The 13597-nt window shown below is 49.1% G+C and overlaps 1 pseudogene; it reads left to right on the forward strand.

The window, feature by feature from the left end:
* Position 1: 1 nt before the first annotated feature.
* Positions 2-4679, forward strand: LOC132389432 (gastrula zinc finger protein XlCGF8.2DB-like; annotated as a pseudogene).
* The last annotated feature ends 8918 nt before the right edge of the window (positions 4680-13597 follow it).

Here is a 13597-nt window from a genome sequence, read left to right on the forward strand (position 1 = left end):
GAGAGGCTCTCGGGGATCGGACGCAGGTAGGAGCGGGGCCGCGGGTGGGAACTTAATCACCGGCGTCTGAACCGCGATTGAAGAAAAATTACCATGAGCTCCGTCCACACTGGTCCCGCACCTCAGGACAGTCCCAGTCCTTTCCGTCTCTCTCAGTCCCACGATTTACCCCAGCCACGGGGAGTTTACGGCGGTTGAGAGCTGGCGGCGCCGCCATTTCTCCGGCGCATGCGCATCGCTGGGTCCTTCGATGGCTGATGGACAGGTTTCTCCGCCGTGGTGTCTTCTGGGTAAGGAGGCAGCCATGGTTGACAGGCCAGCGTTGTCCCCATAGAGATTGTCCCTAACGCAGCGACTTCCAGCCATGCAAATCCGAGGATCAGAACCTCGGAACAAAAATTTAGTGTCCAGTTACTCTCTAAAGAGTCTACCTCCCAGTCAGTGAGAATGTCAATTACTATTGTATAGCATAAAAAATCCACCGGTCAGCTTTAGTTCTCTCTGGGTAAATAACGATATGAAACACCTTTGTCCTCGATGACAGGTGACTTGTCGCTTTCACATCACAAAATTGCCACACTCCAATGAGAGTAACTACTGCCTACCCCTTCATAGTCATTGGCATTGCCATCGATGGGTTCATCACTGTCACTCAGCTGGGGGGAGGGGATCCCAGTAATTAGAAAATCTCCAGAATCAGACATGTAGTAACAAGTTCACTTTGTCGTGTTGTGGAGAATGAACTTGAAATAATACCAAAGGACAGAGACAGACTGAGCCAAGTCATAGGTTGATTGAAGGCAGAAGTAGAGCCCTTTCTCATACAGACAGGAATACAGTCAGAGATTTTGTTGGTCAGTCAGGATACTTGATCCATGCCTTGTTAGAAGATGGGGAGTTCACATAGAAACACAGAAACATAAGTCTGCAATTCATTACAGGCCCTTCGGATGACAACCTCATGCCGACCATATAACCAACTCTAGAATCTGCCTAGAGTTTCACTACCAAATATCCCTCTATTATTCCCAGCTCCACGTACCTACTGAACAGTGTCTGAAAAGACCCTTATTGTATCCACCTTTTCCACCGTCGCTGGCAGTGCATTCCATGTACCTGCCACTCTCTGTGTGAAAAGAGAGTGAAAAAAAAGCTTACCTCTGGTATCCCCCTTGTACCTACTTCCAAGCACCTTAAAACTATGCCCCCTCATGTTGGCTCGTTCAGCCCTGGGGAGAAACCTCTGGCTATCCACACGATCAATGCCTCTCATCATCTTATACAACTCTCTCAGGTCACCTCTCATCTTCCATCACTCCAAAGTTTACTCAGCCTACTCCTGTAAGGCATGCTGTCCAATCCAAGCAACATCCTTGTCAAACTCCTCTGCACCCTATTTAGAGTGTTTTTTCCTGTAGTGAGGTAATCAGAATTGAACACAGTGCTAAAAGTAGGGCCTAACGAAGGCCTTTTATATCTGTAGTAGTACCTCACCACTTTTGAATTCAGTCCCATGGCTGATGAAGGCCTTCTTAAAAACATTGTCCAGCTGCGTAGCAGCTTTGCATGAACTATTGACACAGATCCCACGATCTCGCTGCTCCTCCAAACTGCCAAGAGTCCTATCATTAATATTGTATTCTGTCTTCAAATTGGACCTACCGAAATGAACCACCAGGTTGAACTCCATCTGCTTCCCACAGTCACCTGTGGTATATCTCAACATGAGATGAACTGGGTGATATTCTGATGCCAGAGCTCACATTGAGAGATGATCTTATAGAAACATGCAAAATTATGATTCAGATAGTTAAGGTAGAGGTAGAAAAGTTGTTTCCACTGGTAGTTGAGAGTAGAACTAGAGGACATCACTTTAACTTTCGGGGCATTTGGGATGGAGATGAAGATTTCCCCCAAGAGTTGGGAATCTATAGATTTCTCTGCCCAATGAAGCAGTGGAGGCTACCTCAGTAAATGCATTTGAGACGAGGTTGGATAGATGTTTGCAAAGAAGGGGAATGAAGGGCGATGGGGAAAAGGCAGGTTGGTGGAGACGGGCCAGATGATGTTCTCCTGCTCCTTTTTCTTATGTTCTCACCACAGACTAAAATCTCACCTGAAAAACTGTCCTTCACCTATTGATGTCCTTTCAAATATTTTTACAGGTTTGAAATGGCAGAACACTTGTGCATGGGCTGTCTATTTACGGATATATAAGGATTGGCCAAATATTTTCTTTGCAAGACCAACACATCTATTGTCAATCCTTGGAGATGAAGAATTATCTCATCCCAGCTGGAAATGTGTTTTGTGTCTGAAATGAAGTTTTCTGTTGTAACTCAGTGTTATCCACTGGAACCGGGAGCTGAGAACACACCAGCATTTGCTCACTGGAGATCAGTTCTTCAACTGCATTGATTGTAGAAGGGATTCAAACATCTGACTGTCTGAATTGCCAGATGATTGATCGCAGTGAGATATCATTCTCCTTCTCTCAGTGTGGGAAGGGATTCACTGACAGCCTACCCACAGACACGCCAGTGAGTTCACAGTGAGGAGAGGCCATTCACCTGCTCTGTGTGAGGGAGGGGATTCACTCACAGCCTACCCGCAGACACGCCAGTGAGTTCACAGTGGGGAGAGGCCATTCACCTGCTCTGTGTGAGGGAAGGGATTCACTCACAGCCTACCCACAGACACGCCAGTGAGTTCACAGTGGGGAGAGGCCATTCACCTGCTCTGTGTGAGGGAAGGGATTCACTCACAGCCTACCCACAGACACGCCAGTGAGTTCACAGTGGGGAGAGGCCATTCACCTGCTCTGTGTGAGGGAGGGGAACTACTCAGTCAACCAGCCTGAAGATACATCAGCAAGTTCACACCACAGTGAGATGCTCCACCTGTTCTGACAGCAGGAAGCAATTCATTCTGTCGTCGGTGCTAAATATACATCTGAAAATTCCCCAGTGAGAAGACAGTAACCTGTTTACATGGTGGGAAGGTATTCACACACTAAACCATGCCACAGTGACACCAGCAAGTTCATAACGGGGAGAGGCCAATCACCTGCTCTGTGTGCGAAAGGATTCACTGAATCATCTCAACTGAATGAACACCAGTGAGTTCACACTGAAAAGATGTTGTTCACCTGCTTAGACTGTGGGAAGGGATTCACTCGTTCATCCACACTACAGAGACACCAGCGAGTTCACACCGGGGAGAGGCCATTCACTTGCTCTGAATGTGGGAAGGGATTCAGTGACTCATCCAAACTTGTGAGACACTACCGAGTTCACACTGGGGAGAGGCCGTTCACTTGCTCTGAATGTGGGAAAGGATTTGCTCGGTCATCTCAACTGACTGAACATCAGCGAGTTCACACTGGGGAGAAACCGTTCAGCTGCTTTCAATGTGGCAAGGGGTTCACCCAATCAACTCATCTGAAAGTACATCAGCGAATTCACACTGGGGAGAAACCGTTCAGCTGCTCTGAATGTGGGAAGGGATTCACTGATTCATCCCACCTTGTGAAGCACTGCCGAATTCACACTGGGGAGAAGCCATTCACATGCTCTGAATGTGGGAAGGGATTCACTGATTCATTCTCCCTTGTGAAGCACTGCCGTATTCACACTGGGGAGAAGCCATTCACGTGCTGTGAATGTGGGAAGGGATTCACTGACTCATCCCACCTTGTGAAGCACTGCCGAATTCACACTGGGGAGAAGCCATTCACATGCTCTGAATGTGGGAAGGGATTCACTGACTCATCCCACCTTGTGAAGCACTGCCGAATTTACACTGGGGAGAAGCCATTCACATGCTCTGAATGTGGGAAGGGATTCACTCAGTCGTCTCATCTGAATGTACATCAGCGAATTCACACTGGGGAGAAACCGTTCAGCTGCTCTGAATGTAGGAAGGGATTCGCTGATTCATACTCCCTTGTGAAGCACTGCTGAATTCACACTGGGGAGAAGCCATTCACGTGCTGTGAATGTGGGAAGGGATTCACTGACTCATCCCACCTTGTGAAGCACTGCCGAATTCACACTGGGGAGAAGCCGTTCACGTGCTGTGAATGTGGGAAGGGGTTCACTGCGTCATCCAACCTGGTGAGGCACTGCCGAACTCACACTGGGGAGAAACCGTTCACCTGCTCAGATTGTGGAAAGGGATTCACTCGGTCATCAGGCTTCAAAGTCCATCAGCGAGTTCACACTGGGCGATGCCAGTCACCTGTTCTGATTGTGGGAATGAATTCGCTCAGACATCTCAACTGACTGAACATCAACTGCTCAGAGTGTGGGAAGGCATTCACACACTGATCCACACTGCAGAGACAGTGGTGGGTTCACACTGTGGGGAGGGTGGTCACCTGCTCAGACTGTGGGAAGGCATTCACACACTGATCCACACTGCAGAGACAGTGGTGGGTTCACACTGTGGTGAGGGTGGTCACCTGCTCTGACTGGGATGGGTTTCAATCAGTCATTCATCCTTGTGTCCCCGTACCGAGCTTTGACCCAACGTGAATTGGAGAGATCAGAAGCTTGAGAGGACGCAATTCACTCAGGTTCACCAATGGTGTATTAAAGGCAGTGGTTCAGGGCAGGTTATTTTTGAGCTTTCAACAGTGGCCACTCCACAGTCAGGATGGATTATCAAGGAAACCTTTATTAGCAGGAACAAGTGGAGCGGTCACTGATGGAGTGGACAGAGTTGGAGCGGAGACTTTGAGGCTTTAATTCTTTAATTCAGTGGGGAGAGCAGTCAGTCAGAGAAGGCAAAATCATGATGGAGGTAGAATTATTTTTGCCCCTTTACATTTTCTTAGTTGAAACAGTGGAGATGACAGGCAGGGTGCTGGAAAGCTGCTTTGTGGGATGTGGGAAGGCCGGGGACCCTCCTGTGTCCCTGATAACTACACCTGTGAGAAGGGCATCCAGCTTCAGCTCCGAACAATCCACATTACGGAGTTGCAGCTGGAACTGGATGAACTCCAGATCATTCAGGAGGCTGAAGGGGTGATAGGTAGGACATTTGAGAGGTATTTGCACCCAAGGTGCACGGCACAGGGAACTGGGTGACAGTGAGGAAGAAACTGGACTCTCTGTTTCCCCCTGTGCCCATCCCTCTGAACAACACAGGTATCACTTTAGGTACAGTCGGGGATGGTGGGATGACCTGGCAAAGAAAAGTCACAGCAATAGGGTCTCTGGCACTGAGCATGGCTCTGAGACTGAGAAGGGAAGGGAGGAGAAGAGGCGAGCTGTGTTGATACGTGGCTTGTTAGCTCAGGGAACTGACAGGATGTACTGTAGGTGAGAATGAAATTCCAGGATGGTGTGTTCCCTCCTGCATGCTGGCATCTGGGTCATCTCAGGTTGAGTGCTCAGCATTCCTCAGGAGGGTGGACAGTGAAGGTCGTGGTCCATGTGGGTAACAATGATATGGTCTGGTAGAGTAACGAGGTTCTGTAAAGGGAGTTGAGGGAGTGAGTTGCTAATTGAAAGGGCAGCTCCTCCAGGCCAGTGATTTCAGGACTGCCATCAGTGTGATGTGGCAGGGATCAGAAGATTATACAGTTTAACACGTTGCTAAAGAGTTGGTTCAGGAGGGAGGGGATAAGATTTTTGGATCATTTGAGCTTGTGAGGATTGCTGTGTACAGAGGAGTGAGGAGTGTGAGTAGGGACAGCACATCACTAACGGAATGTGACTGGGCACACAGGTCTCTCTGTCTCTCACAAACACATCAGTGGAGTGGGAGGGAGGGGAGTGAGAAGGGGAAGGGGAATGAGGAGGATGGAGTTAGGACTCCTTCACAAAGTCTCACACTCACCCAACCCTCCCCCTCTGGAATTGGTCCCATTCCCTCCCCCAGGCTGGGGGTGAGCATTGAGTTACCTTGCCAACAAGAAAAGGAATTGTTCGATAACTTCTGCTTAACACGTTTTGATAACGAATTTACATTGAACTTGAACATTGAAATGTACTGTTGGTAAAACATGTACTGATGGGAAATGGTCTCAGTGAAGGTCCGAGAGTGGAAAACGAACCGGTGTTCAGCCCCACTGCTCCGTGCCAGACAAGAGCCCCTAAATGAGCCTGTCCGAATGTCTTTTATTTCCCTTCTCAACCCCATTCCCTGCCCTCTCCCCATGACCTTTGATGCCTTTACTAATCAAGCACCGATCAACCTCTGCTTTAAATAATGACTTGGCATCTGTGCCGTCACTGGCAAAAAATTCCACAGGCCCCTCATCTACTTAAATGCATGCTGTCTGGTATCGGGTATTTTGACCCGAATATTTAAAATGGCAGCTATCTACTCTATCTATATCTCTTTTAATCTTATCAAGCCGTATCAGGTCACCCTGAGCCTCCTCCACGTCAGAGAAGCAGCCCAAGTTTGTCCGAACTCTCCTTACACAGCAGCTCATGTCTCTAATCCAGACAACATCCTGGTGAACCTCTTCATTGCTGTCCTAAACCCAGCGGAGTAATGGGCTTTAAGTAAATAAATGGTGGGTTGTTGATTAATAAGAGTGTCAAAGGTGACGGGGCAAAGGCAGCAGAATGGGGTTTAGAGGGATAATCCAACAGTCGTGATCGAATGGTGGAGAAGACTCAATGGACAGAATGAGTATTTCAGTTCCTATGACTTGTGGTATTGTGGTGAGATAGCGAAGCGGTGGGGAGTAAGGTGAGTGTCAAGTCAAACTTGAGTTGCTAGAAAGCATTGGGACCCAGAGGCAAAAGAAAATAATATTTATATGGTTAAAAGCAAGAACAAGAATTTACTGATAGACCAGACATAACCTACTGCCTGAAACAGTTTGGCGGACCCTGCATCATCACGCCGGCAGTCCGAGAGCAGCGTTGGAATCTGCGGTAAGATGCCGAACTTTAAATAACTTGAGCCCGTTTCATGGAGAAGAGCACCGCTGTCACTGCGTTTGAGTTAACTCCGACACGGGGCCCACCGCGCGCAGGCGCTTCTTGGAGATGACGTGGGGCTTAAGAGCTCGCGAACCTTCGAGAGAGTTCGCCCGGTCGGAGGCCATCCATAACGGTTCAGTAGAGAAACCGAGGTGCAGGTCCGAATTCGTCTTCAAAATCCGAGAGGCAGCCAGTTTTTCACCTTCACCTTAACCTTAACCTAATTACAACTTATGACTGATTACTTATGATATTTTTTATGACTTATGACTAAGTACAAACGGAACTATAAAACTGCCGCAGTTGCGAAAAATATAAGGAAAAGTTGTTTGGTCATTGAGTGGAATCCGGTTAAAAACCTTTAGGTAGGCGCATTCAATCTCTTTCAAGTGGGGAGGCTGCACATGTTCAAACAACAGAACAAGAACTCCGACTTGACAGTGAAAAACTGGTTGACAGTGAAAAGGCAAACTCGAGGAAATCCCCAGATGCTGGAAATTTAAGCAACACACACAACGCTTCTCCTTATAGTTGCTGCCAGGCCTGCTGCGTTCCACCAGCGTTTTGTGTGTGTTGACGGTGAAAACACTGCTTTACAGTGAAAATGCTGCTTGACAGTGGCGGAAAAAAACCTTTTTGACCGGGAAACTGGAGGACCAGGAAACAGAAATCTGGGAGCCTTGAGCTGGAGCAGTAGGAGCAATAACTTGGAATCCTTAAAAAGGAAGAAAATTATATTAAGATAAAACAACATCAAAGCACCATTAAAAAGTTGTACTTGCCCTTTCACCTGTGAACAGCCTGTAGGCGGAATCAAACATGGCTGATCAGGCTATTGGGAAATCAGTTGAACAACTCGAGGTAAAGCGAACGACAGCAAAATGATTACTTTCTCGTCTGGCCAACAGTATTACCAGGGTCGATCAAAACATGTCTGAAGAGGATCTCAGAGTCAGTTTCAATAAACTCACAACAGAAGCCGAGAAAGTCATGGAAGCCAATGATGATGTGGAGGCCGGATTCATTGCGGAACGGGAGGCGGAGCTGAACGCAGAGATAGTAGCCGTGTTCACTGAACAGCAAAAAGCCGACCTGGCAAAGACGGCAAATGAGTGTGAGTTGAAACTGAAGGAGATCAGAAGCCTAATCCAGGAGACTCTTTGGAACAACTTTGGAAATGTTGAGCTGGAGAGGATGAATCTGAAAACGTCGCTGTTGTACAACCCGATGTCCACCAGGAGGCGTATGACTTCATGCTTAACCACCTGCAAGGACTGGTACAGACAGCGAAGGAGGTGCATGGTCGGTGGAAATGATGGATCCCGCCAGGTGATCGGAAGCACCTTCTGAGTCGCCTAAAGGGGCTCGAACTCCACATCCCCAAGGAGTTTTCCAAGAAAGAAAGGAGTATGCTGAAAGACTAACCCCAACGGCGTTGGGCCTTTCCTCCTATTTTCCCACGCCAGCCATCAGACTGAAACCGACGGCCCTTTCCAAGTTTACTGGGAGAAAACATGATTTTCACAGATGGAGAAAGGGCTGGGAAGCACTCCAGAGGCAGGGAGAGCCGACCTGTCCAAGAGAGGTGATAGAGATTCAACCACCGGACAGTCTTGACCACAAAATCAGAAGAGACCTTCGCTTCTCTACTTCTCACACTGCAGATGACATCTTCCGTGTTCTCGAAAACTGCTATGGGAATCGAACGAGCATTGCTGTTGAAATTGTGGAGGAGATACAGAAAATGCCAGAAATCGTCAGCCACGGAAAATATTGGAATTAATTCAAACAGTGGAGAAGGCACGTCAAGACTTGAGTGGCCTTGGAGACACGGGTGCTATCAAAAATCCGCTGGTGACAAGTTCAATTGAAAGTAAACTTACAGAAACTCTCAAAAAGGAATGGCTGGTCTATGTCGCTGACAGGGGGAATGCTGTGGCACCAGATAATCGGTTTAACAGTCTCTTGGGATTCCTCAAAGAGCAAGAGAGCGTATATGAGCAGCTCGAGCAACTGAGGGTTGAAGAGCCGTGTAGAAGAGGAACCAGGGCTGAGCCAAGACATGCCAGAGCCAAGTCTACCAAGTCGGGCGACGACCATGCACGGTGTGTCGTCTGCGGTGATGGAAAGCACAAAAGGAAGCTCCACTTTTGCAAACGGTTTCGAGCGCCAAAGCTACGAGAGAAAAAGGCTGCAGTAAGAAAGGTGGCGGCATGCAAGAGGTGTCTCGAGGTTCATGATGACTGTTCATACTGCAAACCCGCCTGTCTGTGTAAAGACCAAGACTGCAAGGATGAGCGTACTCCCGAGCATCATTACCAATGCTGAAATGAAGAAAAGCAGCGCAGGTCATAAAAAGAGCAGATTCGGTCCAGAGGAAGATAAAGGCAGGAAGAAATATAGAGAGGATCAAGAGGAGTTCTTCAGCAAACTTGCACCGGAATTGGCCAAACAGTGTTGTGATGTATTTTCAAACACTGCATCCTGAGCCTTCAGCACTGTGAAAGATAAGCCGGGCTTTCCGGTGGAAAGTGGATTGTAAGAGATGCCAGTGAATATGATGCTTCTCGAAGTCACAGCTAATGCTGGAAAAAAAATCGGGACTTTAATTGACTTGGCTTCAGACAGCAATTATACAACCCAGAAGGCTGCAAGTAGACTGAACCTCAGGAGTGAGGAAATCACTCTCGTCGTCCATGGGGTTGCGGGGATGAAGTTTCAGGTCGAGACAAAGCGGTACCTTCTAAACGTCACTCCCAAGGTCACTCTCAAATCACAGCAATCGGTTTGTTATTGTCTAGACTCCACAAATATCCACAAACATGTGACTCCGAAGCAACTGCAGACATTCTTCCCAGACATACCGCCTGATGAACTTGTGCGACCCAGAGAAATAGATTTACTAATAAGCCATAGAGAAGGACAGCTGGCGTCTCAGAGAGTCAGAGCTGTTGGGGACCTCGTGCTGTGGGACGGACCCCTGGGGAAGATGGCCAGAGGAGCACATCCTGCCCTCTTTGAGGAGCTGTCTGTGTCGGTCCCCATGTCCAAGTCACAGTTTGCAAGGTCAATGAGAGCGGCAGCTGTCGAGTACGAGGAGCTCACCAGGAGAGTCCCGGAGCAACTTCCACAAAACAGACAGGGTGGCATCAAGCTCCAGGAGTCAGGTACTTCAACCACCAAACGAGACTTCCTGGAGTGGAGGAAGTGGGATCGTATTGGCGCAGCATGCGAGCCAAAATGCCGGGGTTGCCGCTGCGGAAACCGCCAGCCGGGCGGCAAAAGAATGAATGACTCTTGCTGAAGAGAGGGATCCTGAAGTTGTAAAAAGAGGCCTCACCCATGTCACAGGTGACCGCCACAGCAAGGAACCACATTGCCACGCCAGGTATCCTTGGTTAGAAGATCCAGCTTCCTTGCCAAACAATAAAAGAACAGTCGAGGCTACGTTTCTCCGGACGGAAAAGCAACGAGCCAAAGAACCGAGTGGAAACCTGCGTGCACTGCTCAAGTGAGCGACATGGTTGATCGAAGGGTTGAAATGAAATTGTCCGAGGACACGGTGTTCAACTGGAACGGACCAGTTCCAGTCACATTATTGCTCCGAACCCGCCCTCTGTCACGACCCCAGTGAGACTCGTGTGGAACAGCAGCCAAACGTTCAGAGGCGTGAGCTTGAACGACCTGCTAATGAAAGGTCCAGATGTCCTCAACCAGATTCGATCTGTCCTACTCGGATTTAGGGGTAGGAATATACGCTGCTCTGGGTGACATTAAAAAGATGTACAATTCGGTTTGGTTGGAAGACCGGGAAGTGCACCTGCATAGATTCCTCTGGCGAGACTCCGAGGACGAGGAGCTGGGAGAATATGCAATCACAAGAGTGAGCATCTGAGACAAACCAGCAGGGGGCATTGCGCAGCTAGCAATGCGCGAAACTGCTAACCTCCCTACTTTCACCCACCTCAAGGAGGAGCGGCAGGTGCTCCAACACGACAGAATCGTCAATGACATTCTCACCTCCCACAACAACCTTGACCAGCTAAAATCCATTACGGCGAATGTGGAGCAGATCCCAAAGGCCGGAGGGTTGAAGCTCAAGCCTTGGGTCTTTTCTGGGCAAAGTGGGAGGAAAGAGTGCAATGACAAGCTGGGCCAAGGCAGGAACCATGGTCATGTCAAACTTGGAGGCGACGCTACGTTGTATAAAAACCAACAACCCATCTACCAGGAGTGACCACCTCGCGTGGGTTGAGTACGCCCACAACTCTCTGGTTAATGCTGCCTTCGGAAGATCTCCCTTCGCGTGCTCCTTTGGGAAACAACCCCCGCTGTTCCCCGAGCAAGATCGTGGTGCCGTCTGTTCCGGCCCATATCTGTAGGTGCCGCGACTTTGGGAGGACACACGCACGACACCTGTTCAGATCAGCCGATCGCAAGAGGAGGATTGTCGATCGATACCGGACTCCTGCGCCTGAGTATCGACCTGGGCAGATGGTGTGGCTTTCATCCAAAGACATCCCTCTCAAAAACGAGGCTAAGAAACTCGCCCCTCGCTTCCTGGAACCTTTAGGAGCCTAAGTATCATCAACCTCACAGCGGTCCTACTTAAACTACCAAGATCTATGCACGTTTCCCAGTTAAATCCACTTTCCGTCAGCCCCTTTTGTCCTCCGACTGAAACCCCTACACGATCCCGGATCATTGCCAACCATCCGGCGGCTACTAGATGTGAAACGTCGGGACAGGGGTCGACTGGGCCCAGTGTTCCTAGGTTGCCAGTTCCATTATCCTGGACACTTCCCTCATCCAACACTTCCACCGGGACCATCAGGACAATCATGGAGGAACTTGCCTGGAGGCTTCCGTTGAGGGGAAGGGTACTGTCATTGTTCCTTCGGGTAATTCCCCATCTTGCTACTACCTCCTTAATTGGGCCTGATCGCTATGTATCCGTCTGGGGCGGCCAGAATGAGCATAACACTGACCACGGTCGATGCCCTCTGATCTTTTGTATGGAAGGTTTGAGCACATCCGGTGTGGTGTTCAGTAATAACCAAGATCGCCGTGTTGCTGGAACCAGACTCTATTGATAGGAAATCCATACACACCAGAACAAGTGGCCCCACTCTCTGCAAATGAGATAACGGAATGGGCCTTGTACGCAGCGTCTTCCTCCGAACACATCGAATGCGCGGTTTACACAGTCTTTACGCAGTCACGGTTTACAGTTCTCTTCGACCATAGTTTTCATTCGGGGTCAGTAGAAACGATCCAATCCCTAGATCTTTTCAACCCCCAATTAACCTGAATTATCATCAAATGACTTCAACACAATCCTCGATACTTCCCAGACTGAAGCAACTGGGAACGCGGAGAACTTTCTGGAGCAGACGTGACCCGGCACAGAATCTGGTTCCTCAACTGCCGTTTCGGCCAGTCTCTCCGCAGTAGAGATACGGCAGGGTGTTTCTTCATTTCAGCTTGGGCCATTTCCGCTTCCGCAGCAGCCGAGCAAACAGTGATTACACAAGGGTCATCTCGCTGAGCGGAGGTCACTCCCTCTGGAAGCAGCTCAGAGAACTGCTTTGCATCCAGAGTGGTCAGGCTTGTGGAATGGCGCAACCAGAAGTTCCCAAATGACCCACCGCTCAAACCAGCCCCGTGATGAATCCAGGCACGGGAACGCCCATCCACTCTCAGTCCATTTCCAGACCTTCATGCACACATGGGAGAAAACAACTGGATCAATGTTCCGGCCGCCCGGCCGGTACTTCAGGCTGAAATCATAGGCAGACAACGCGACGAACCAACGATGAACTTTGGCATCCAACTTTGCCAAGGTCAGGATGTAAGTCAATAGATCGGCTTCACAGACTGTCTCAATGTCAGAAACTCTAATTTTTGCGTGAAGCGCCCCCTTTCTGCCCGGGCGTCTCAGGAAACATCTCGATAGCAGAGCCCCAGTTCAGGACGTGCATGTAAATGAATTTAGGGGTGTCGGTAGATTTGGTTGAGTAACAAATATAAAGGTTGTTTCCTGTACGTTGATAATGAATGTACACAGCTTTTTGAAGGTGGTGGAGGCTATTCTGAGAACTGCTTGAAACCATTCTAATGTGCGTGTCAGATTTTTAGCGGGTTTGTGGTGCCCTCTTGGTGATGTGCACATATTTGAGGGTGCGCACCCACATGTTCGCAGATTTAGTGTGCGTTGTCGAACATGGGAACACGCGGATTTAGTGATGTCCGCTTTCAAATATCGGGGTGCATACGTGGCAGCACGTGATGGTCTTGCACATCAAGATTTCCACACGGGTTTTGGACTGGGTTTGGAGTTTTTACGTCGAGGCAGATTTTCAATGCGACTCATTTTTTGTTCTGAGATAATCTCATGCACATATGGGGTTGTCAGCAGGTCTGTTGTGCGCACTGATTTGGAACGACAATCGTGGTCCTTGGTGGTGCGCATGCGTTTAGGGATGCGCACGAGTTCATGGCTGTATTCCCGAACATGTGGGGGCGCACTTACCTGGGGACCAGATTTAGCGGTTTGTCGGCAACTATGGAGGGCACACGGCTTTGGGTGGGGGGGATTTGGATTTGGGGGTGCACGCAGATTTAGGGTTGTGCTGTCGGAGGTAGGACTGCAC

This window comes from Hypanus sabinus, unplaced genomic scaffold (assembly GCF_030144855.1).
Source record: "Hypanus sabinus isolate sHypSab1 unplaced genomic scaffold, sHypSab1.hap1 scaffold_565, whole genome shotgun sequence".
Classification (NCBI taxonomy): domain Eukaryota; kingdom Metazoa; phylum Chordata; class Chondrichthyes; order Myliobatiformes; family Dasyatidae; genus Hypanus; species Hypanus sabinus.